The sequence below is a fragment of the Anser brachyrhynchus genome (assembly GCF_964034855.1).
Source record: "Anser brachyrhynchus genome assembly, chromosome: 3".
In the NCBI taxonomy this organism is placed as follows: domain Eukaryota; kingdom Metazoa; phylum Chordata; class Aves; order Anseriformes; family Anatidae; genus Anser; species Anser brachyrhynchus.
In genome coordinates this window covers 44,813,865-44,839,324 of record NC_137696.1, presented here as the reverse complement: position 1 = coordinate 44,839,324, position 25,460 = coordinate 44,813,865, and the positions used below count along the sequence as shown (strand labels likewise).

The window sequence follows — 25,460 nt, the reverse complement described above, 5'->3', positions numbered from 1 at the left end:
GCAGCTTGGTGGCCTGGCTTAGCTGTCCCCGGGGCTGCTTGGCTTTCTGGGCAATTAGCTTCTTGGGCTGGTCTTTTTTTCCCAGCAAGTTGACAAGTAACAGGAAAGATGCTGGTGCTGGACACCTACTTGCTGGTTCTGAAACAATACAATGTGGTGAAATTCTATGATTTTCTCTTTTTCGTTTTTTAATTTTCTTTTTCATTCTGATGAAAGATTTCATTTCTCTCTAAAATGATGTGTCCCTTGGCAAGTTATAGTTATGATTCCCAAACAGTTGAGAACTGATCAAGAAAACCACATTTTAATTCTTTCTTGATAAAGAAGGAGATATTTTAAGCTTTCTCCCTATTGCTTCAGGAGGATCAAAAGAAGTACTGATTTTTTTAGCATGAATAATCAGACTTGGAAAAGTTATTTGTGAAGATTAAGGATGATCTTCTTCTTTGATGTGCGTCTTCTTTGCCTTGAAACTGCAAAAGAATTTATGAAGTACCCTTTTTCTTTGTTTCACAAGGTTCAGACAAGATTGTCTTGAATGGAACGAACTGGATTTCTTTATTTTATTCTTCTATTTATTTTTATTGATTGATATTTTCCTGATTTCTTTCTTTCAGGATTTTACCTTTTAAATTACAATAACCCTTTTTTTTTTTATAGTTAAGGAAGACCACAATAATGAAACAAAACCAAAATCAAGCAATAAATTAATTAAACCTTAGATGAGATGTACTTTTAATATTTATTTCTATGTTTTGCAGAGTGAATCTTAGGACGTTTTTCCTTTCTAATTGAGTTCAATGGCTAAGCTTTTATTCTAATAGAGGAATACTTAACTAAACATCTGCCATTTATCAGCCCATTTGTGTGATGTACTGCTAGCAAAGATGACAGGGCTGAAATCCACTATCAGAATGATGACTGTCAGCAACTGAGTTTTCTCTTGGTTTGTATGCAATAATTCATTCATCTGATCAAATGAGTTTGACCTTAAAATTCTGTGAATAAATCGTGTCTACATGATCAGGTTTAAAAAATGATATCAAAGGAAACCTGCAATCATAAGTCTTGTTAAATCTTCAAAGGTAATAAATCTATGTTACAAATTGCTTCAATTTTCTGATAAAGGAAAGAAGCATAAAACTAATCTGTTTTCCTGGGGAACACATGAAATATATATATATGTATGTATATGTATATATATGTATATATATTTATATACATATTTAAAAAACAAAGAAGAAACCTTGTGTAAAGATTGGCACAGGCTTGAGTTAGAATGAGTGGAGAAAGATGTATGTCGTCAGGGGGGCTTGAGTGACCTGTGGCAGGGATTCAGCCTCTTTTGTCCCAGTAGTCAGCAAAAGCTCACTGTCAGATCTGGGTCTTGTCTTCATCCACTCCTGGTTTTCCATTGCTGAACCTGATAAAATTCCTTTCATCAAAGCTCACATAGTCTCAGTTTTGCCAAATAAATCATTTTGCCTTTTAGTTTTGCCAAATAAATCATTTTCTGTAGTAACACATATTTTCTTGACATGTTGTAATTAAAATGGTTTAGCCAAGCATGCCGCGTAACCATTTTTCAGTGTATTGATATTCAGTCTTCACCACAAGCATCTCTCCTGCATCCAAAGACCCATTGAAAGACTGGTCTAACTCATCAGGAATTAGGGGAAATCAGGATGTAACTATAAATTCATGGTTTGGTGTGTGACCCAAGTCTTTCCATATAGCTGGAGAACATGAGGAATGCCACCACATTTAGCTCCTCTGTGGTCAGTAGATTGGTCAATGCAGTCAGGCTTTTCTAAAGGCTGGTTTCCCCAGTGGGCAGGTTTCCCAGCAGGCCTCCAAGGTGCTCTGTAGTGGCATTTTATATACATAATAGTTTCAGTGCTAATTCATCTTAACTACCACATGAAGGGCACAGTAGGCATTTTCCTAATGAGCAGCATTTATGTTCTGTTACACTGAATTTAACTTCCTGCAAAAGCATACTGTGATTAGAGAATATAACCCAATAGTATAACAATCTGCAGAATCACTTCTCACATGCCAAATCCTGAAAAAGGTAATTCCCAAAGGAAAAGAGAAAGAAATGTGATACTGCATTTTCCTCCGTATTCAGTTTGCCTCATTAAAATTGTCACAGCTCATGGGATAATTAAGTTTTTGTCACTTTTGCATCGCATTAGTTTGGTAATTCACAGTGGGAGATGTGTTCTCTAGTGGCTTGAAGTATAATTCATTAATTGAGGTCAAACCCTCCTTATAAGCACAGAGTTTACTCCATCACTATCTTAGCTAGCTGTCTAAAAAGTGATACATTGCTCATTTCTTAGTTTGTCATAAAATGCCAGCTATAGCAGGTTGGAAAGCAGTACCTTATATTTTGTCCTTTAGTCCATTGCAGCTCATTTCCCAATGGAGAAAAGAAAGTTGCCTAATCCTTATGTGCTCACGTGGAGTTCACTGCCTAGACTGGGTAATGCATCTGGAATATTAGGCCCTTCAGAAAGGTGATCTTAAGGTGTATACTTAGTAAGGAATTTATCTAAAGCTAGTAGCCACTAGGAAAATCACGCAAAAGGATGTGACCGAAGAGACTCTTGTGGAAGTGTTTTCATTCTTTTAGGCTGTGCATGGGGAGACTTAGGTGACCAGTGATGAAATAAAAACTGTATGCAGTAATCAGGAAGTTTCTTGAAGTATCCAGTTGAAACCAGCTACTGATCTCACCTGCTAGACAGTGATTCAGGTACTTCAACCCTGACAGGCTTAAATTTCTTGTTTGTTGAAAATACCCTCACTTATGGGCAATAAAGTGGGAGATAAGGTGTCAGGATACCTTCATCTTACCTAGTTGAAGCTAGAACACTGTTCATCCCAAACCTCTAAATAATGAGACTAGTTGGAGAACGAACAAAATAGAACATGGCTCTGTTGCCAGGTGATTAGTTTAATGTCTGGCAGACTTGTTTTCTTGCCTTTATTGTGAGAGGAAAAATCTGTAAGAAGTGTGACTTACCCCAAAGTTTAAAAGAAAAAATAAATATGAATGGAAGAGAAAAAAAAGCATGATATGCTGACTCTTATGATCTATTGTTTTGTTTATGCTTGCCTTTCAGCATGCAGGGAAGACTTTTGTTCTTGGTGTTATAGAGCCATGCTTTCTAAAGGTGAATATTTCAGCAATAACAACATACAGATAATGAGTCAACCTTTTACTTGGAATTTCATGTCCATTATATGACTTTTCTAATACCATTGCTAGTAATGTTGTATAATTTGATGGTACTCTTGAAGGGGAGCAGTATTTTGGCTGTAATGAAGTGTATTATTCATTAGTATTTTATTGCTGATACTTGTTTGTTACTGAGAACCAAGTTCCCACTGTGTATCATTTTCCTTTATTGCTGTGATTATTACTAGATAATCCAGTGTGATTCATGGATTAAATATGATTTTATTGCTGTAGGTATTATAGTGATAAATAACTGCAAAAGACATGGAGACAGGACTAATTTAAATTTTAATTAGCTGAATTGGTGTTACCAGTTTTACTTAGTCATATTCTTATTTTATAACTCTAATGAGTATAATTGCAAAGAAAAAAATAGCAATTAAAATAATACAGAAGTATTGCAGTGATCAATAAATACTCAAATTTTAACCATAATGGGCTCCATGCATTAGTGAAGAATGTTTTTAATTAATGGTGTAAGTCTAACACTCCTGAGTGTGAGAATCCACACAGTTAATCCCTTCAGTATATTAACAGCATGAACTACTTACCAGGATGGATATCATCTGACTCCAGCATGCTTGGCAGTGTGTAAACTTTTTCTGGTTCCTCCATGTCTCCAGTGTCCCATTTGACAGATCTGCAGCAAAAAGAGGCTAAGTGGCAGAGATGGGAAGAGCTTTGACCAATTTACAGAAGTGTGGAACTGAGTAATTCCCACCCACTTTAAGGTACTTGTGGGCAAAAAGTATCTTCTGTCCATACACGGTTTTTTATTTGCAAACCTTGGGCACCCCAGCTCAGCTGCCTAAATTCAAGATAAGACATTTAAACCTCTGTTCAGCTGACCCCTGATTCAGGCCCAAATTCTACTAACACCCCATATTTATTATTGTCATTTCCCTGAGCCTAAAGATTTTCTTCTGGACATATGCAGCAATACCTCATCAGCTGAGTATGCTGGGGTTTATCTTACATTTAAGTCAAGAAGGGTCCAGAAGCTGTGTGCTACAACCAGTTCTGGAGACCACTTGCAGAATGCATTAATTTTCCTTCCAGAAACTCCCCCAAATTCTGAGTAAATTAAGTATATGTCTACATTGCTCACTTCCATCAGCCATAGTTATGTCAAATCTATTTTTGACATTAGATGCAGTAGAAAATGTGAATGGTAAGACACCAGACGTTTGTACAATTGTATATTCAATATTTTCTTACTGTAGACAAGGCACCAGATTAGAGCAGTTTGTACCAAACTGATTTTTGACTGATATGACCTCAGTAGTCATTGAGGATCATTGTGATACAATACGTGAAAGAAAACAGATGTAGGCAATAGGAACACAACAACAGTGGGAACCTTTAGGGTCAGTGAGCACAGTTCACTTCTGTCTCACAGACGTAATTGCTTCTGTAAATTGGTCAATACCACCATAAATAAAAATAAATAAAAGTATAAAACAGAAACTTACTTTCTTTTTCACCTTCACAAATTCCACTTAAAAATTACACCAAAATGTCAGCACATGGGAAAAACTTCCAGTTTTCAGGGAGAATTTAAATCCATTATCCATCTCTTCATTCCACATGCCTTGTTTGTTTTCTATTCCCAGTTCCTTTTTCCTGTTCATACGTGACAAAGGTGACAAGAATTGTAAGTTGTTTCCTTGAAGAAGCCTCGCCAGGGAATCTTAGTTTCCTTTACCACTGGAAATAGCTTCTGGAATGATTTTTCCAAGTCTGCATTACACTGAAGCTTTTTTTTTTTTTTTTTTTTTTTTTACGGTGCTTTGCTGCTATACACAAAGTTCATTTTCTGCTTTTATCATTTCTAATTGCTGAAGCTTAGAGTAGAAGTTCTTACTGTGCGTTTCTAACCATTGTACACTCAGTTTCATACACAGTTTATGCCAGTCCTCAGGATTAGCTTGTTCTTTCTGTCTACAACAACGAACTTCTGCAGCTTTTTAACAGGGCTGAATTGCAGTTTTGTTGCACCATTGTGAGTATTTTGGTTCTTACAAGAGGAAGAGGTTGTTTTGTTGTATGTCCTTCATCTTTTCACCTGTCTGGGAAAGAAGGGAGAAGGTGAAGGGGATATAATTCATTGTTGAGTTTACATGTCCAATTCACCTATGCTAATGTTTTTCACTCTGTAATCACTGATCACTTTTTGATCCTATTGATATTGTTTCATGTTATTAAAGCAAAATTTCACCTTTTGGAGAAAGGAGTGCTTTGTTAGTCTAAAAGGTTTCACTGACAGATTATTCACGGTTACACCTTGCAGGTGAGAGTGATAAACATTCAAACTGACTAATGAGAGGACATGAGAGACAGCTACCGCTCTGAGTGTATGGGTATAAGGCAGAGGAAGAGGGGATGCATGATTTTCAAGATGTAAGGGTACAGCAAGGACAGGTGTGGTATCCTGGTTCTGTTACGATATAGGGTAGGTAAGGATCTGATATTTACTTATTTATTTTTACAAGAATACATGTAAACCTCTTAAGGAACTTATAAGAAGTAACAGATCTGAAAAGATCGAACAGTTTTTTGTTGTCTTCGCAAGAGATTGGGCTCCATGGAATAAAATGTGTTTAAATTATTTTCCATTGCAGTTATACTTCTTTCTCTTCCTAGGATTTAGTGCATTTTTATGGTTTTATTTTCAACAGTTGAGTCATCTTCTGTGCTGAGGCAATTAACCCATAGCTGTGCAGATGGGAAGCCATATAGACATTCTTCAAACAGTCTAAGGAGGCAACCTGAAAGGCTAAAACTTGTTTGTGTGAGGTATGTGTGAGAACATAAATCTTTTTCTCTTGAAAAGCTGGGAACAGACAATGATAGAAAGAGTGGTCAACCTCTGTCCATGGGCCAAATCAAGTGTGCACAAGCAGTTGAGCTGTCTGATGGCTGACTCTCTTCTGCCCTCTTTCTTCAGTGGCTTATGACAGTATTACCCAGTATTTATGACTCCTCCTAACCATGCTGCAGATGTAGCATTGAGAGATGAGTACCCATTAGATAACAACATCTGATGGTTGGATGAATGTCAAGCAAGAATGCCTATTGGCTTTGTGACAAACACACATCTGGTCATAAGTTTGAAATTTGCAGTGGTGTATGCTCCTTGAATGCCCCTATAAGAAAGTATGATGCAGAAGCTAGGCAAAAGTTTTTGCACTTCTATGCTGGTACATGAGAACTAGAAACAAAGGAAAACTGAAGTGGAAAAAAAAAGTGTCATTTTAATTTTTTTCAAGTTCCTTAAATTAGAAGGGGAATCATCCCTCCAAATTACAGCAAACTGGCTCTGCTGCTTTACTAGATTGCTATTAGGTCAAGCAAGGCTTACAGCAAAACCTGTCACATAATGTTTCTTTACAGGGTGGATTTGTAATGAATGAACTTCATGGCAGCAGGCTGACAAACAAGACAAATATTGATTACAAATGCCAAAAGGCACAAAAATAAAGCAGGGATAGGTGTCAAGTTCTACTGGGGACGCTATGGCAAGTATTAAGCCCTTGTGTTCAGCTCAGTACTATCCAAATGAAAACACCGTGATGTAGGCAGCCATACAAACATTAATAGCACACAAGAGGGAACAGGCAATTCCTGTGTATTCAGTACAGGCAGGCAAATTATTTGCAGGAAGAAGGTTTCTTTATTTAGTCCGTACAAGGGAAAAATAAATCATATCCCAAGTAATGACTTCTCAAGATCTCCTACAGAGATACTCTACTGGAGTCTGATTTCATTGGAACCAGCAGAAGTTGCTCAGTTGGAGTCAGCAGAGATGAGAATCAGACTCACAGAAGCCCTAATGATTTCACATGCATTTTGTTTTTAAAAAGATTGTTTTAACTTGTTATGCAATATTTTACTCCCACAGAATCCAAAGTTGTAGCTCCAGGACTGCTGGGAGAATGAACAGCAAATACAACTGAAGAAAGCAGCAGGTGAAAGAAAGATCTAAGTAGAGAATATGATCTATATTGAGAATATAGACTGTATGATTCCCTACTCTTTTTTCAGGATAAAGTTAAAATTACACCATCAGGAGTGGGATACAGAAATTTTAACCTGAAAATTGTTTTAATTTAAATTGCAGGTAGCCATGCATGCTATATTTTTTCCCCTTTTGGTAATTCTGTGTGCCTCCGTGGCACTTAGCATGGTAGATATAAGAGCACCATCTTAGAGATTCTCTAGGTCCTTTGGAACCAACAGATTGTCCACACAGGGGGAAGGTGTCTGTAGAATAAGATACATGAAATTAATCCAAAAGTAAAGGAAAACATATTACTCAGAGACTAGAACAGATTTATTTTTTTTCCTCTCAAAGCAGGTATTCTCAGCATTTTTATTTTTTACCACAAATCTAGTTCATTATGTCACTTACCAATTTTACTCCCAGTGCATTTTTGTTTTGATTTCTAAGTAAAAAATGGTTTATTGACATGAATTGAAATGTTAGTTGTGGGTGTAAGAAGTTTGAGTGTGAAGACAGAGTGGGACTCCTGAGCCTCACAGAGCTTGTGGAAAGGTGAGGTGTGAAGCAAATCATGAGATGGTGCTCATGTGAGGATGGGTGTCTGCCTCTGGTCTCCCATGGTGTAGGAGCAGCAGGGCCTGTTGTGTCCTGAGTGTCAGTCACCTGGGCAATGAACTGAGGCAATTTTCTGGGGTGCCACAGAGGGATTTTTTTATGTAGGTGACAGATTGTGCAGGGCTGGCCATCTTTTCATGGCCAATTTCTTGATGAGGACATCTAGAACACAACCTCTGTTCCTCTGTTGATGTCTGAGTGTCTCCTAGCTCAGTACAACACTTGTACCCAGCCTTTGCATACCTCCTGTGGAATTTGCATTTCCTTAAAAGTCATGTCCCACCCCTCACCCCCCACCTGAGAAAATAGTTGAACCATATGAGGATTAATTCATGCAGAAATACAGCTCTTCATTCAGATGTTAAGAACTAATGTATGTTTTTACATGATACCTCTTTCTGTCTCTCCTGCTTTTCCATGGTGTATTTTAGGATAAGAGCTTTCATTCTATAATAGTCCTCTGTTGTAGCTTGCTCTTCAGTAGAAGTCATTTTATATGGAAAAATCACAGTGATGATGTGCAATTTTAGTGCTCAACTACAAAGCAATATTCATGTAAAGCCTTCTGTGCACACAAAAAATGCAGCCTTGGAAGGGGTTAATATTACTTCTGGGATGTGAAACACTTGCTCATCTGGTAGCTACTCAGAAAAATATATCCTTTTAAAAATTTTTGATCATAGGTAGAAATACCCTGATTACATGAGAAAAAGGATAACATATCATTGTTCTGAAGCAGATCTTCAAATGAGGTAAAATTCTAGAGCTATGCAGGAACAAAAGGACAGATTTTCAGAAGGCAGGATGGCTTTGTTGTAGATATCCATTGCTTACCATATAACCAGACCCTGGAGTCTTATAGAAAAGTGCAGGTCAAAATGCTTGGACCAAAATCCTTTGCAGTTGCTAGAGAGACTGCTGACTCCTTGAGTGAAGAAGTTCACAAGAGTGAATTCAAGCTAACACTGAAAATCCCTCTAATGACAGTGATGGGGAGACTGCAGAATGTGCAGGCATCCCTTCCCCATCAAGAGACATATCTCACTTTGAGGACTTAGAAGCCAGATTTATGCCACTTTTCTCACAGCTCTAAAAATGTGTTATGTGAAGCAGCTGTGTGAAACTCGGAAAAAAGATTTCAGGAGACTGAATGTATTACTCAGCATTGACTTGAAAATGTTGCTGGGACTGATGTATAACTTTGTGTTACTGATTATTTATTTTATTTTATTTTAATTTTATTGTTTCCATTTTATTTGAAGTAAGCTGTTGACTTATTTATTTTGGCTTTCTAGCATACTGGAAGCCTGGACTGCATGAACTGGTCATTTCTCAGAGTATATCTACTGTGATGTTTGCCACTAAAATAAACTGTATATTTTGACTTGAGACTTATGTTTCTTCCTAAAACAGAGTCATGGAACAAGTCTCAGGAATAAAATAATTTAATACTTTTGGATAAGTATTTCAGAAAATGATTTATTTAAACAAAAACAACCAAACAAAAACCAACCAACCAACCAAAAGCAACAGCCTCCCTCCTCCCCCCCAGAAAAAAAAATTATCAAAGAGAATGATGGGCAATTTCTTGGAGGTTACTCCTTTCCACCTGGTCATGAGCTGACATCTCCTGCTGGTATGCATGTGTTGTAGACTGATGGTTTTCACTGGACTGGAGAGCAAGAATGTTCTCATTGTAAGTCTGTGCTGACATGCCTTTAGTTTTTTGTATATTCAAATCCATGCTGACCTCTCATTTTCTCCCTTCATGTCTTGCTCTTAACTGGGCCATAATTATTCCTGTTGGAGAACTTTTCAAATCTTGATTTAGTGTCTGGTATTGTCAAGAATCCATTTACAGATTCTCACACTGTAGCTACTGAAGTTGGTCTGTGAACTGCAGTAATGCATTCTGGTGTCTGTAGTTCCCAGAGCATATCCTATGGCAACTCACTGATGCCATGTCATTGCAGGGGTCACAAAACTTGCTGAAAGGTTCAGCTCAGTTGACCTTCAAGAGTTCCATTGTCCCTTTGGAATCCTGTCTAGGCATAGCTAGCACTGATGTGGTTTTGCCATGGACTGGTTTTTGTTTAATTGTGAATTATAGGGAAGTAAATTTAACTCAAGGCCATCATTTAATATGGATTAAAACATTTGTGTATATTATAAAAAAAATAAAATAAATCTCATTCTCTAGTTCCAGTCTATGGTAATTTGCCAGCATAAAGGTTGATATCAGATAAGATGTGCACCCATTTCCCAGAACTGTTATCACTAAGTCTGTTGGAAGAATGATTATATAGTCCTCAAGTTCAGAAGCTCAGCCTACTTATTATATAGCTGTTAAATTATTTTCAGATACCTCTGCTCTTCTCTTCCCTGTTTACTATAATTTTATATTTTCAATTCAATATAGAACATAGAATGTATGAATTTAGGGCAGAAATAGGAAAATTTAATGTCTTAAGAAAAAAAAAATCTAAAGAATATGAACTGCAGAAAATCTGTCTCTGCCCTGTACTAGTTTTGGAAAACTCACAAGACATCCATCAACTCCTAATGGCTGACCTGCTATATCAGAAAAGATAACGTGTCACAATTTTTTTTTCTACTAATTAGCTCTAAGCTCTTCAACATAATATGTGTCAGAAGGCTTTTGCAAACTTTCCAGAGAGTGCAGTTTTTGTAATGAAACAATTCATTTACGTATAGCCCCTTGTGTTGTGACTGGTGGGCACCAAGACCAGCCTGGGGCAAAAATGGCATCTTCACATATTTGTGATGCTGGAATTAATTACAGTTAGTTTCAACACTGATTTATTAGCCTATCATTTATGATTAGGCCTAAAAGTATTTAAAAATAGTGTTTAAATGTTGTGAGAAAAAGGTCTCTCATTTGGAAAAGAAAAACTGATGATTCTGACATGATTAACAAAATGATAAACAGTACAATTACAAATTTTATCAGCTATTCATAAACTTACACATTAGTTAAGCTGATCTCATCTGCAATGGAGTAGGCTGGGTGCCAGGTAGACAGTGCCCGGAGGGGAATGTTTTCTTCTCTCTGCCAAGTTACGAATTTTTAGATATGGTTTTGTACTTTCCTGCTTTCAGTCCAATCCTTATAAGTGTTTTCCTTTGTAATTTTTAGATACATTACTCTATATGTTGGATGTGATTTCGTTGCTTTTTTGTAATATTCATCAAAATGCCTGTATTTATATTGCCAGGACATATGTTCTTGTAATTCTGTAGCTTTATTGTTGTCACAAGTGTCAGTTGATCAGTTCAGTACACTCATGGCAAAGAAAGATTCATAAAATACCTATTTTTCTGCAATTTACTGACTAGACTTGAAAGCTCAGAGAGTCATGGAATTAAACTCTTTGTGTATACTCACAGTAGCGCAGGGCTTGTAGCGCTTGTGTTGAATGCTTTGGAAAAAGCCCAGCGTGCTTTTGCACAGGTGAAATCTCAGGGACAAATCTATGTGGGTATGGATGGGAAGCTGCTTGCCACAAATCAGCCCAGAGGCAGCAGGGGCTGGGTATTGTGGTCCAGCTCTTACCTGAGCAGCCTGGCAGCAGGGAAGCCCAGCAGCTGCTCGCACCATACTAGTGCCATGCTGACTGCTTGAGTTTGCCTCTGTGTTTACATGGAGAGAGAGGCTGGTATAGAGCAAGATTAAAGGTTTAACTGCACAGTGATACTCCTGAAGTTGATGGAGTTAATAGCCTGGCTGTCTACAGCAGTGCTGATGTGCTTGTCAGGCTTTGAATTGTCCTCTTAGAACATGTTCTTGCCACCTGATGTCTGTCTGCCTTACTGAAAGGCCTCTGCACCCTGTCTCTTTAAATTACACTTTGCAAATCTACCACTTGATTTTCTCATTTTCAGCTCTCAAGTTTCCTTCATAATCTTTAAAATGTCCCTCTTCATCATGTTTCCTTGTGAGAAACAGGGATCTTCTAATGGTAATTTGGATCAGAGTTGCTATGACCACAGAGCAGGAACAAATTTGTGCCCAGTAACTCTTAATGATTCATACGGCCCTTAGGCTGGGAATCATCTGCCTTACAACCTTTTTCTGACTAGGCTCTTTGTCATGATTAGTGGTAGCAGTGATTTTGTCTGCATTCTTTTCTTATATTGTTATTGAGGCCTAAGACTGGAGTGAGCAAGGTCAAATTACTGAGTTTAGATTGCTGAAACAAACCAAATCAATTAAATCAAACTTCCATGTTGATGATTTTATCTAGGTCAGTTTGACTATTCTAACCTGAAGCCAGGAATCCCCAAAGATTTATTTGCAAAAGCATTAATGCTTTCTTGTACGAGATATTCTTTGGTGCCATAAGTTACTGCAGAGTACGCATGATGTGATTTATGGAGAAAAGCAATTGTTTTTTGCCATAATGTACTGTCAGAGAGATAATCCAGTCATCTATTAGCAATACAGGTTAATTAAAAAATGTAACAGGTCAAAGGATGATTCATCCTCTTTGATTACTTAGTGTCTTTGTTCTGTAACTTGCATTTTATCTTGTCATTTTACAATAGGGTAAGGAAGTAGTGGAATTCATGCACTAAAACACAGATGGCACAGATTCAAGGCTGTTGCAGTTTGCAAAATGTCCCCTACTAAAAGTCAATTCTTGTTAAGCCTGCAAGATTTTGCAGCCAGTATTAGAGATGCCTGCTGGTTCATCATGTAACTTTTTCTCAAGAAACGTAGGCTAGCATTCCTGCCCACAGGGTTTAATTACAAATGCCTGTGGCTTGAGAATTTACTTGGTAACTTCACATGCCTTGCAGGTGACTGCTGCAATCAAAAGCACTTGGTTTGGGGTGACATTACTGCCATCCAACTATTTTATTTATTTATTTATTTTACTGTAAAATATCTAATTGGAATAATCTTTCTCTCCTGTCTTGACAATTCAGTGTGAGCACTTAGGCATGGATGACCTCTGAACCTCCTCACAAGAGGCCGTGGGCAGTGAGGTGCACCCAACCACGACTCCCTGCCACCCATCTCACACATCACCCATTGCACCCGATTGCTCTATGACAGCACTTTTCTGTGGAGCACCCACTTCAGAAATCATATTTCCTACTTTTTGCAGCTGGCCACTGCATTGGACAATTAAAATCTGTTGGTAATTTTATGCCCTTTATGTGACTTATGGAAATGAGTTAGGTCTAGGAAGGAAAATTCTGAGCAGGCTTTTTTGTATGGAAGATGTGGTGTTTGTGTGAAGTCCAGACTTTGGTTTGAGTGCTTAGTAAAGGAGGTGCTAGAAGGAGATCTCTGAAAAACGAAGCCAATTATATATCCATAGAACTGTTAACATATACCTAAAAACTTTACTGTTCTATTTTTGAATAACTACTGACAAAAAGAAACCTCCTTGATAACTCTGTTTAGAAAAAAAACACTTTTTTATTTTTCTTCCAACTTAAGATTTCTCCCTTAGTTGCTTAAGTCAGACTAATTCTGTTGTTTTCCACAACAACAATTATTCTTTCAGGATCTGACCCACTGTTTTTAATGATAAATGTAAAGCAGACATAAACAACTAATTATTCTTCCCTACTTTTAAGCTTCTCCAAGCACTATGTATTTGAATATTTAAATCAACCTTGAAGTTCTTAGTGTTGCCTCCTTTTCTGACAGACTGAATGATAAATATATATATATATACAGAAACTTTGCTGGCAGGTAGTATTGAAACTGATCTAAAAGTTCTGCTAATAAAGCTCAAGAGAGGGAGAGGCAGGAAATAAGGAGGTTCAGATGAAAACAGGAATATGAGACATCGACACCTCTGTCTGTGTGGGGGAAGATTCTCAGCTGCTCAGCCCACACAGCATTCAGCAGAGCTACTTATGTGACATTTAAAATGAGATTTCCAAGGAAAATGACAATGGCAGTGAGTGAAGGTGGAATCTTCCTAATAAATAAATTAATACTTGGTTTTAGTGAGCTTCACTTTGACTTTATCTAACTTTTGGGGTAGGCAGAAGGAAAGAAACCTGGATGAAATTTTTCAATTCTGAAACTCAGCAAGATTTTAAGTGTTTAATTTGAAATGTACATTACATTCTGAAATTATTCATTTTTAAAAGTTAAAACAAAACCAACATTCTTTCTTATACAGGTAACTGAAAGACATTTCACTTTTTAATAGTATTAAAAATAGTTATGCTCACAGTGCTCTTTGATATCTAGCATTGTGCTCTTTGGAGGGCCTGATAAGAGCAACACAACTTGTCCTTGATTATATTTCAGAATGTTCTTCTATCTTTCATAGTATGTAGAAAAACCTTTCTGTAAGTTAAAAAACAAAACAAAACAAAAACAGCAAAGTAACAAAAATAACACTGCATTGGAAAGAAACCATGGAACAGAGAGTGTGACCAAATGCCTCCAATGCTCATTAGGACTTCTGTAAATTGAGAGAGGGGGAAATGACAGTGATGGGAAGTGAGTGCAGCTCTAAATGCCAAAAGGAGTGCATGCTTTCTGGTAAACCCTGCTCTATTTGGAGGTGAAACCATTGCTTTCCTTCCCTACAGCTGGTGGGGCAAGGAAAGTTTGGCTGTGTCTCTGCTGCTTCCTGTCAGAAGCACAGATCATTTTAAACTTAAGTTTCTGGGAATAGTCTTAGGCCAGGTCCTGCAACCTCTTAAATAGCCGTCAGTATGTTTCTATGATGGTGTGCACTATGCTCCTCTTTTATAATCCCCAGGGTTCACTTTGGGCTAGAGAATCAAGAAATATGTTAATTAAGCTCTGTTTTATTTTTTTGTTTGTTTTTTAAATAACACAAAATGCTGGGTGAATGCCAGAATTTTGAGGTACTGATCATAATTGGCATTTATGTATGTGGCACTTGGATTTTCCTTCCTTCCTTCCTTCCTTCCTTCCTTCCTTCCTTCCTTCCTTCCTTCTGTACTTTGGGGAAACCTCTCTTTTATTTAAATTTGTAACCATATTTATAAATAATTTGTAATTAGCAAATCTCTCCTTGGAATATTCCAGATAGCCCAGAGACTGTAATTTGGAAATTTTAAGAGCGTTTGCTTTAATTAACTCATCATTTAATTTGTTCATATGTTAATCAGCTCTTGAGGATCAATAAATTCTCATTCAGTATAAATAAATTGGATTGGGGAAATAGTTAATACTGTAATAAGGGTAGTGCCCATTTGGTCTGGTTTGTGTATGTATTCTGCTTGTTAATCAACAGTCAATTTGAAATGAAACTTTGTACTGCAGGGTCTGAGTTGTTTTATTTTCTTTCCATTGGTTAAGAAACAGAAAGATATGAAGTGGAGGGCTCAAGACACTGCCCTGATTAAAAATGAACAAACAAACAAAAACCTCAAACCCTCAGTATGGCTTATAACTGAACTTTTTATTTTTATCTTAAAATGCAGACCACAAATCAGGCTATTCCCATCTTTTACTCCTCATAACATTGAATTTTCTGTCATTTGAGCTTTGGAAACTAATTCCAAGGATTGGACTGAGCGTATTTAATCCTCATCACAGATGACCTTTGCACATTTTCTTTCTCACCAAGATTTTCAAGATGTGCTCATATGGTGATAAAGGCTATTGGAAAGGAGAAGATATTTAAATTAGCTGTTACAAACTTTTGAGTAAAATTGTCTTCTGTGAGTTTTATTTGACTCTTAAAATATTCACTAATTATTTAGGCACAGTTGAAAGATGCTGTAGTGGTCATTTCATAAATAGAGGGATTATTAAACAATATGCAGTGCAGTATCTATCATACAGGCAGAATCCTCATCTATAAGAAACGCCTTGGGAATCTGATCATAGGATAGATACAACACAGGATTGTTTGTATTTCAGTGTTCCTAGATGTAAGAAGGAAATGAATAATAACATTGAGAATGAAAAAAGAATTGAAAAGAATGACAAAACCTATATACAATAAACCTTCTCATCCAGAATTGTCTAAATATTTAAAGCAATTGATTATGGAATTAGTGTTATGGAGATTATTGAAACATACTAAAAATCATTTGAAATCCCCTATTCGCCAACTACTTTTTAGATATGAAGATGTGAAGATATGAAGAACTGTCTTTGTAAAACTTAATAGAGAGTCTGTCCAGTGAATACTTGTCTCTGCTTACAGTGCTATAGATATTGTTTTTTCCATGTTCTTCGCACAACTCCATTAATCTACAGTCCTCATGTGCTCTAAAATTTTCAATACTTCTATTGCATTTCTCTTCAAATGCCTATGTGCAATGACATCAACACAAAAACACCAGTATATCTATAATGAGTGGGTGTTTTTTATCACATATTACTGTGACTGCAACATCTCTGGTGTTAGGACTGATGTGTTTTCAGATGAATGTGTTGTGCTTACTGATCTTTAATGCAATAAGGCCTGAAAACAGACCTAAGGTTAGATACCAAAATAGCAGCTCTGGCTTCTGCAGTGCTCAGTACTTACAAGCTGCATGAAACTACGAAACTCAAACAGCCTTAAAAAATTGGAAAGTGTTAATCGTATTGACAGCTTCTCAAGCTTATATAAGTAGCTATAGCTAAGCAGAAGACATAATTGATATTCGTGCAACTTTAGTCTTTATTGCTACTCAAGTACCTGATGCACTGTCTTTTTGCTCTATGTTTCATTAGGACTTCTGTTCCTCAGTCTTACTGGGGTATTATTGCTCTTTACAACATAATTATTACTCTTTTTCAAGCTTTGCATTCTTGAAAACTCTCAAGTAACCAAACCTGTGGCTCTTACTTTGAGCTAAATATGCCCCATGCCCAAACTTTTGCCCTGATGCTCAAACAAAAGAGCCTTCGGTGAAGCTTATACCACAATACTTAAGTATAAATGTTGTGCCATCCTAATGGTTATCTGATTCGTTATTTTTTGAACTGGAAGGCATTCAGAGCTGGCTGGTGGGGGCTATGCAGTCTGTCTTTGTAATGAAAGATACTTACACAGCTGCAGGGAAAGGGTGAGAAGGGCCTCTCACTGCTCCTGCCTGGCATCAGAGGTGTGGGGTTGGCAGCCACCTGTGAGGACTCTGGGTGTGCACGGGGCATTCAGTGCTTGGTTGGGTGGGCTGCCAGCGGGCATCTGTCAGTGCCCTGTCCTGGTGTGGGTAAAATCTTCAGGTATGATGTGCCATATAGCTGCTAAGTGCCATAGCTCATAGGTATTGTTATGTTTTTGGGAAACTGGAGGCTGCAATTATTCAGGATGTAAAGGGTCTCCAGGAGAAAAGTTTTGAGGTTTGATTTTTGGCCAAACTGGCATTTTTACTGTCAAGCTGGTTGGCTTAATCTCAGGCAGTAGGAAAAATCCTGGATGCCATTTCTTGAATGGTAAGTGAATGTGACTTTTGCTGGAAAAGGAGACCTTGAGGTTTTCCTATGTAGTAAGAGGATTAGTATTTTACGGCTTCCCCGTGGAAATATTTGTTTTCCTAAAGATTATTGTTAAGAAAGAACACAACTGAATCCTGTTGGCTTTTCTACTAACCACTTTCAATGGGTATCTGTCCTTGTTAGGCACTCTTGGGAATTAGAGTGAGAGGAACAGGAAAGATCATATTGATCTTGTGTGCTGTGTGCCTGTCAGTGGGTTTCTGTAAGGAGTTATTTCATGTAACAGATGAGCTAACACTAATCTTTGTAATTGGTTGCTCACTGATTGTTCTCAGGAGATACATGTTTTGATATGAGAAAGGGACTTGTCTTCCATTCAATTATAGTATGCAAACAAAGTTTAGGCTTTATCTGAAGGAGATTGAAAAGGTGATGGGGAAATGCACACGGCTTATGTTCCCTTCAAAGCTAGGCTGCTCTCCTAGAGAAAAATGTCTGTTTTTATCTGAGATTACTTAATACAAACCAATGCAAACCTTACATTTTCTAATATTTTGTAACATTAAGAGAATTCTTATTTTTCATGCCAACACACTGCCCAACTATAATAATAATTTTACTGATTTATCAAGTGATATAGTGGTGTTTTTTTTTTTAATATAGGATAGCTCTATACTCACCAGGCTTGTGGAATTCCATAAGCTCTTAAATGCTGACTTCAAGATGGAGTGAAGACTTGAGCTGTGAAGTTCACAGCTGGCTGAGTCATGGGATGTTGTCTGCAATTCTTGGTGCCAGTTGATTTGGATCCACATTTCAGTTTGAGCTTTCCATAAGACCAGGTTGGAATAACCTGGAAATAAGCTTATGGTCCAGACCGATCTTTGTGTTGAAAACAAACATTTAATGTAATCGTGCATTACAGACCACAACAGTTTACATTATTGTGCACACATTTCCTAGTATCTAACTATTTACCTTGTGTTATGGTCACATTTCTATTGCCCCTTTGTGTCCCAAGGTTGATGGCAGGGTGTGTAAAGGGGAATAGGGCAAGTCAATGGCAACCTGAAACCTTTACTGGGAGTAAAAAGGTGTTGAGTTGATGATTTCCTCTTCCTCCCTCTGGCTTGGGGTCATTTTTGTATGTTTTCTTATGTACATTTAAATCTTATTCTTTCATTGTTGCTTTGTATGTCTATGTTGTTTAGATTTTATTATAAATTATGAGTTTTATAGATGTTAGTTATTGTCTCTTTTTTCTCTCTCTCTTTTTTTTTTTTTTTTCCCCACTAAAACTGTTTTTCTCAGGTCTTTATTTCTTCAGCTGACCACTGATGTGTTTGCAGCTGTGACTGTCCATTGCTAGGCGGTGCCATATCTTCAGTCATCCTGTACCTGTGCTCCTCATGCTGTCTCTCTGCTTCTCGAGCCCTCTGCTGCGTCATCAGGCCTGTGTTTCTTCACAATACAATCTTCTCTTTCTGTCAGAAATACCTCATTTTGCACAGGGTAATTATTTTGTGCTGTTATCTGTACAAGAACTATGGTTGTACATTTCAAAACAAAAAAACAGACAAGTTATTTGGAACCACCTTATCAGGTGAATAATTGCTTTTACAGCCAAAGCAAATGGCAGCAAAGCTGCAGACAGATCACAACAAGCTCAGACAGAGAAAGCTGACAAGACTTGGGACTGAGGCTTCGCCAACTCAGTACGTGCCTGTGGCCAGGGGCTAGCACTGGCAGTACTGTATCACTGGGCTACCATGCCTTCTGATTGGAAAGTGCCAATACTTAAAGGTGCAGCAGGCCATTTAATAGATCTGCTAGATATATATAAAATAACATATATAATATGTTATCATAAATAAAATATAAAATAACAATATTCGGTATATCAATAAAATATAAAATAGCAATAACACCCACATTCTTACCCTTGAATATTTCAGCACTGTAGCAAATAGTTCAGTATGATTCAATACTATATATGCTGGAGTCACTTCCTTTCTCTCATTTCTTCCTGTTGAGCAATACCCAGAAACCTGTGTCTGACTTTTCTAAAATGCAAAGGGAAGACTTATGAAGAGAATCAATTACTGATCTGGGATAAGTATATTAGATTAGAATTTATTTATTTATTTTGTTCTCAACTATGGAATAGATGTTTTTGTTAAAAATTTTGTTTCTGAAGCAGTCAGCATTTAATGTAAACAAACTGATACATCTTTCTTCATTAAAAACATAAAGAATTTCAAAAGAATATTTTGCACAATATTTCTGTTACAGTACCCAAATCTAACTGTTAGCCATAAGATTTTCAAAAATTTTAAAGTCTCTCACGGTCAAGAAATCATAGAATGGTTTGGGTTGGAAGGGACTTTAAAGATCAACTACTTCCAATCCCACTACCATGGGAAGGGAAACGTCCCACTAAATCAGGTTGCCCAAGCCCCATTCAACCTGGCCTAGAATACTTCCAGTGATGGGGAATCCACAGGTTCTCTGAACAACCTGTTCCAAATAATTCAGTGAAAATTAAACAGAAGTCAAATGTACTGTACAGAACAACCGTGTTAAGATATAGGGGGTCTGTGAGAGTAATACAGATAATTTAAACACTCAGAATGGTAGAGCCGTTTTTTGTTTAAACTCAGCTCACATTCCCAGGGTTGGGTAGGAGCAGACTGAAATGCCTTATGCTAGTGTACCCAACGTGATGGTGACAGGGAAGGAACACCTAGCCTGTTTGATATGGTACAATATCATAACTTCCTCTGAAATCTTCAGGAACATCTCTTAAACTAGACCAGTGTGAAGAATCTTGTGTCTTGTTCCCTTTTTTGGATAGATGCATGCAAACATCATGAAATTCTTTTCAGTCATGCTTAATGAATTTTGACCATTTTATAGACATTTTTACATATGATATCACAGATGATTCTCTTTCAAGTGATGTCAGAAAGAAACATATTGTGACATAGGCCAGATGTGTCATGTAGCAGTGACATTGTAAATGTAACATATATATTAACAGAAAAATTTCTAACACACTTGCAGCCTGGGAACTGTTAGAGTCTGGGGAATTCCTGGGGAGGAGTAGATATCCCATATTTCCTTAGAGACCTCCAATAGAAAGGTACAAATACTGTTTTTGGCATAGTTGGAAAAATAAACGTTCCCAAAATACTGGATTGTTTTTTTGTTCCCCGAATAACCTTCTTCATATTCAAAAACAATTAGAATTTCCTGCATGACCAACTGGAAATGCAATTTATATTACCGTATGGATCTCTACTTGAACTGAGTGTTTGGGAAAGGATACTGGCAAATGATTTTCTCTTTAAAATGTTGATAAACAGAATGTGTTTCTTTTATTCCCTGTTGGAATTTCTGATTTTCATTTTCTTCCTTGAATTTTCATCCTTTTCTTTCGTTCTTTTGCTTTTTTTTTTTTTCTGATGATGTGTCACTTTTTTCATATTCCACATTTCTTGAAGGAAAAAACAAACAACAACAAAAAAAGAGGATGTTATGGACACAGTATACTTTGTCATGTGAATAAAAAGGGTAGGCACGTAGGTCAAATGCTTCAGACTTGTCAAAGACAGTAGATAATTTGCATGAAGAGTGAGTCCATTTTATGCAAAGTGAATATTTTTCTGCCTGAAGAAAGAAATCCTCAAACAAGACTATTTCTGTTAGTTATAATTTAGGAGATGTAAAACACTGTGTTCTCATTGTATGTTAACTACATGGATTAAATGTGGATTTGGCGGTTTTGATATCCAGTGAAAAAAAAACAGGTAGCAAATGTTGCTCGCAACTTCCATTAACATGACAGAGGACTGAATGTGAAGAAAGTGTTGTTTATCTGGAAAATACATGATTAACCAGATATATCATACTGCTTTTTTTTTTGATTAAAAGCCAGAAAACATTCCTCCTATAGCTGGCAGACCTGGGTACTCCTTTACCCGGTATTGTTTGTCCTGTTTATGTGAAATGTTCAAGCACACTGTGGGAAAGACTGTGACAACATACCGTTTCTTGTTCAAATTTTCCTTTATATCCTGCACAGTCCAGATTTGTTAACTGTGTACTTTTAATTGTAATTATAATCCTTGTACTGCATTAAGCTCCCTTACTACCTCACTAAGTCCTTATAAAGTTTGTAATTAGTTTTTCCTATGAAGAAGACCTCACTACTTTAAAGTAGATACAGTTCAGCCTTGCCATTCATGTTCAAGTTTTTCAGGTATTTGTGAGCTTTCTTTCAGCTAAGCATGAATCTATTAATGTACACAAAATAGGTAAATATTTTATTTTTCTGCTTTCATTTAGATTAGCTAATTTTGCTTAGGTTTGACCATACTTAGCAGAATAATTGTGATGTGGAAAAGAAAATTAAATTAAGCAAAAATTATATCATTAAATTTATTTATGAACAGTGAATGAAATATTTGCCAAAAAAAGTCTGTTTTTGTCCAACTTACAGGTTTATTACATGTGGGAACAAAAATATTAACTGGAAATAAGAGATCTCCGGACTTCGGAAAATCTTGAGAAAAAGAGAACATTGTATATTAGACAAAGACAATAGGACTGTGGAAAGTAGCATGTAAGTTAAAATCTATTCTTCCTCTCTTTTTGAGTTGAGTTCTTAAAACAGGTTAAATAAAATTTTATTTCCCAGATAGCCAAAATAAAACTGTAAATTTAACATAACAAATTGGAGTATTTGCTACTAATATGAGATTTAAGTGCAGTGGTCAGGAATACAAAGGAAACAAAATATTTATGTTCACAGATTTTTATCTGGATTTACTTTCATAAATGTCTACTAATGCATTTTTATCCAGCAGTCAGATTTTGACTGTACTGAAGTGACTAACACTAGACTGATTTCACTACTGGGAGAGTCTGAGAACTGCTCTCTTTGACTTGGACATTGAAAGGCTGGGCCTTATATTTCATAAAAACCATGCTTCCCTCTTGGTATTTTCTACAACATGAGATGGAATGGCTTTTTAAACATGAGTTTCTCAGCAAAAGGTGGATACTATTTATTTGAAAATACTTCAGAAAATGTAGACTCTTATACAACAGATATAAATAGATTTTCTAGGTGTCACTATTTTTCACTGTGGGCAATGACACTAAATGCCTCTGTTTTCTTTTTGCACCATCTTCTCTTTCTCTTTTCTTTCTGCTTTCCTTTTAAAAGCAGCATCCCTCCTTCTGCCATTTCTTGCCTTTAGTATGCATCATGCAAAACAGGAAACATCAAATTAACCAGGTTTGGAAACATATTTCTCATGGGAGAAATAGCTAAACCATAACCACTAAGATGAATTGATCAAGTCTCAAAAGCTTTGTAAATGAAATACAAATGCTGCAAAGAAGGAATCCAAAACAATGCAAAGGAAAATCTGCGATGGATTTATCCCTCAGTGTCTTCCTAACGCCAATCATTTGTCCTGTCTGCAAATGCCTTCTCCGTTAGCAGCACTCATTCTGCTGGCTGCCAGCACCTGTCCTGCCAAATCTTTGCTCTTTTCTCATCCACCTCTTTCACTAACTACAGCCCTTTGTTTCTACCTGAACACATAGTCTCATTGTGGTCTGATTCACCATGATATTTCAAACAAGCTGTTGGTCTGATATATTTTACATGCATCAGTCCATTTAATCTAGTCTTACATCTTTTGTCATGTCACCTATTCCACCTAGGATGACCCCTCTCCCCCCCAAAAAACACTCCCTCCCACCACATTTCTCTTTCTAGTAGTATTTCTGCTTATTATTCATCAGCAGTCATTTTCTTCTGTAAATACTATTACTTTACATCCTCTATAAAAAAAAAAAAAACTTTTTTTTTCTTTTTTCTTTTTTATAGTCTCAGTTTTATGAATTTAAAAGGCAAAGAGTATCAGTCTGATGTCTGGCGAAGCGGGGCTCTGACCTTTGTGTTATGCCCTTATTTCTTGTAAGCTACACATCTCAAATTAAGATGTTAAAGGCTTAGTGTAATATTTTACTGTAAGGAAGCAAGGAAAGTAGTCATTTTCAACCTTCAGATCTGTAATACCAACAAAGGTGGCAGAATTGTTATGATGTATTCTAATTTCTTCTAAACAAAGTTTCATATGCTGGATCTGTGGAAGGTTTTGGAGTTTTTAATTCCAGATCTTAATTTAGATCCTAAAAATCAGCTTCCAGAAGAGACGTTTTAGGAAGCAAGCAGATCTGCATTTTTCTAACTTACTTTCTGTTTTCTCTGTTGTCATGGGATTTTTTATAACAAGGTAGAAGCAATGTTATTTGTATCAAACCAAGAGATCATAATGAAAGTCATCGGGAAGGGAAACAGCTTTGCATAGTGATGTTGCATCTTACCTGCCATTGCAACAAGCAGATGTCGTGTGGACCTGTGCTAAAATCTCTCTCTTAATCTAAGTCCAAAATAAACTCAATAACCTGGAATACATATCCTCAGGCAGGGTGGAAATGAACAGGCTGCTTCCTTGTGCAATTCTTCACATGGCAAGAATTCATTTGTAATTGAGGTGCTTAAGCTTTAGCCCTTAATGGGCATAGCAAAGACTCCAGGAAGTGTAAGACTCATGCTGCTGGTATGGCAGTATGTCATCACAGCATTGAGACATTTTCAAAGTCTGTGTGGTCAGCTAAGACTATATGTGAATATAATAGGTCAAGAAAAAGAAAAAGGAAACAAATTCTACAGTGTCTCCTGACTTCTTACATATATTCTATGTGTGTGGGAACATAAGACTAAACCGACCTAGGGGTATATTTCCTTGGGAGATGTATCATAATATCTTTATTTGAATGTTTTATTGCAAGTGTTAGGTTTTGGATGTGCATGTTTTAGGAACTGGGATGGAAAGTAGCATCTAAATTATATTTAATCTCCATGTTGTCACTGTCTACCATCCTTACCCTCTCTTTTTTATTATTTTTTATATTTATTTATTTATTTATTTATTTATTTATTTTCCCCTGGATAGTTGCCTGGATGGAAGAAGAGGTTGTTGGTTATTTGGGGATGATTCAGCTCTTTTTACACATTTAACTGTCTGCTGATAGCAGAGGTGCTGGCACATGCCTATTGCAAGTCTAATTGGCAATGCAGACACAGTCTTGGCCAGGCTGGTACAGGCTCAGCAAGCCCAGAGCTCTCTGGTCACGTTCTACTTACTGCCAGTACTTTTCCACAGTGTGTGTGCACTCATATCTCTAATCAGGAAATCACACAAAAAGGGGAGTCTGAACATAGTTTACTGCTAAGTCCTACATCAAACAATGCAGCTGCAGCCCTCTGTTTGGGGGTCCTCTCTTCTTTAACTTGGGTTGAGTCTGTCCCTGAAGCATCCCTAAATTCAGACACTTCGGAAAACCTGATGAGACAAGAACCCCTTGGCTTTGCCTCAAAACAGAAAGATTGTGCAGCAATCTTAGCTGGCGTAAACTGCCACGACAGTGCAGGTGACAACATGCCTGTGGATATGCACCCAGCAGGTGGTGTGCTTGGGCAAAAATGGGACCTCCCCAACTCCACTGCAACTGCTTTTATATTTATTTTATTTCATTTTATTTCATTTTATTTCATTTTATTTTATTTTTATTATTTTAATTTTATTTTAATTTTATTTTCCCCCAGGGCTTTAAAATTAGAAAGGACTTTTTCTTTGCATTCTCTTTTCCTCTCCTCTAAATCTCCTAAGGGTGCCTTGGTGATTTTTTTTCTTTTGTTTGTTTGTTTGTTTTTAAACTGGACAGTTTTTTGTTCAAGCAAATCACAACCAGTTGAGTTGAAAGAAAAAGCAATATATGTGTTTGAAAGTGTTTCTCTCCAGCTCCCAAGTGCTGTTAGAACAGTCAGGAGGTATATGGGCACATGTGGCAGAAGAGAAAAAGCTCTAATAAAGTTAGCTATGATTGCTGAAAAGAAATTTTGTGCTTATGCTTGCAGAGACATTTCATTTTCAGAGATAGTTGTTTGTTCAAAACAAACAAACAAACAAGTAACAACAACAACAAAACAACCTCCAAACAGGAGATATTTTCTTTTTGCAAAACAGGAGGTAAGATTTAACAAAGACTGTGGTTGTTTGTTTTCAGACAGCAGCAGCATTGCATTGCTTGCCATATTTGCATATTGTTGC

At 36.9% G+C, this 25,460-nt stretch overlaps 1 protein-coding gene across 11 annotated transcripts in view; it reads left to right on the top strand.

Annotated features, from left to right (window-relative positions):
- The first annotated feature begins 5,258 nt into the window (after nucleotides 1–5,258).
- The window catches only part of LOC308193061 (uncharacterized protein), a 101,820-nt gene continuing 81,618 nt past the window's right edge, over nucleotides 5,259–25,460 (top strand). For 9 of the 11 annotated variants that reach the window (XR_013949340.1, XR_013949341.1, XR_013949342.1 and 6 more), the window contains exons 1-4: nucleotides 5,259–5,699; nucleotides 5,926–6,043; nucleotides 7,149–7,232; nucleotides 21,770–21,892. The gene's annotated coding sequence lies outside the window, so the exon portion shown is untranslated. The remainder of the gene's footprint in view (nucleotides 5,700–5,925; nucleotides 6,044–7,148; nucleotides 7,233–21,769; nucleotides 21,893–25,460) is intronic. The other 2 variants (XM_080587267.1, XM_080587268.1) reach the window with 2 other exon arrangements.